The following is a 1,490-nucleotide window of genomic DNA, read 5'->3' on the forward strand; positions in this document are numbered from 1 at the left end:
AACAACCATATCTACATTTGAAAGAGTTTGATGAGATCAGAGCCACTTTATATTTTCAAAATGTGTCTGAGGACACAGTCAGGCTGAGACTCTTTCCTTTTTCCTTAAAAGAGAAGGCTAAGACGTGGTTACATTCACTGCGTCCTAAATCCATTGGCATATGGAATGATATGCAAAGGGAATTTATAAAGAAATTTTTTCCACATCATAAAACGATTACCCTTAGAAAAGCAATCATGAACTTCACCCAAAAGGAGGATGAAACATTTTACCAATGTTGGGAAAGGTTCAAGGATTTGGTCAGTTCATGCCCACAACACGGCTTTGAAACGTGGCGCATTACAAATTTTTTCTACGATGGACTGACACCTTCCATGCGCCAAATGGTCGAGACAATGTGTAATGGAGAATTCATTAATAAAAATGTTGACGAGGTATGGGATTACCTCGATAGTTTTGCTGAAAAAACACAATCATGAGACTATTACCCAAAGTCGAACACCACGTCTAGGCCGACTCAATTAAAGGAGAAAGGTGGATTGTATCTCTTGAAAGAAGAGGATGATCTCAAGTGTAAAGTGACTACGCTCATAAGGAAAGTTGAGGCCATGGAAGGAAATTAGAAGGATAAGGTTAATGAAAGTATTTGCGGCATCTGTGATTGCAACATTCATACAATTGAAAATTGTCCTACGATACCCGCCTTTCGAGAAGTGTTGAATGAACAATCCAATGCCGTAAATAATTATCATAGACCTTTCAATGGACCAACCTCTAATACATACAATCCTGGTTGGAAAAATCATCCAAACTTTAGTTGGAGAAATGGACAAACTGCTACCCCTCAAAGTTTCTTCAATCAAAATCCAAATCAGGGGAAATCTCAAGAAGAACCGATTCAAAATTCCATGCAAGAGCTGACCTATGTAATGCGAGACTTTATACAAAAAATGGATTCACGTATGACGGTTATAGAAAAGGGGATGCTTCCTGCACAACCGCTCCCCAATCCTAAACCACAATACGAGATAAGTGATCCCAGCTCTTCAAATCAAATGGGGCACGCTAAATCCATCACCACTCTTAGGAGTGGGAAGATCATTGATAAAACCCTTCCGGTTAGGCCTGAAAAGCCTCAAGAACTAGAAGAGGACAACAATAATGGATCTAGCGAGGCCCTACAAAAATTAGAACCGAAACTTCTAGAAAAGCCAGTTGCTCCATTTCCTCAACGGTTGGTCGCACCAAAACCTCTCTCTAACTCTCAGGATATCCTAGAGGTGTTGAAACAAGTGAAAGTCAACATTCCTCTACTTGATGTCGTAAAATAGATACCTTCATATGCCAAATTCCTGAAAGACTTATGCACGACCAAACGACGACATAGTATTCAAAAGAAGATCTTCTTGACCGAGAAAGTGAGTGTCCTCCTAAAGAAAGACGTGCCATAGAAATTCGAAGATCCCGGTAGCCCAACCATATCATGTGTA

General features: G+C 39.9%; 1 non-coding gene across 1 annotated transcript; it reads right to left on the reverse strand.

The window, feature by feature from the left end:
• Window positions 1–218: 218 nt before the first annotated feature.
• On the reverse strand, window positions 219–325 carry LOC131228311 (small nucleolar RNA R71). The gene has a single exon (XR_009162820.1). It is a non-coding gene; the product is annotated as a small nucleolar RNA R71 (small nucleolar RNA).
• Between the last annotated feature and the right edge of the window lie 1,165 nt (window positions 326–1,490).

This window comes from Magnolia sinica, chromosome 15, assembly GCF_029962835.1.
Source record: "Magnolia sinica isolate HGM2019 chromosome 15, MsV1, whole genome shotgun sequence".
In the NCBI taxonomy this organism is placed as follows: Eukaryota; Viridiplantae; Streptophyta; class Magnoliopsida; order Magnoliales; family Magnoliaceae; genus Magnolia; species Magnolia sinica.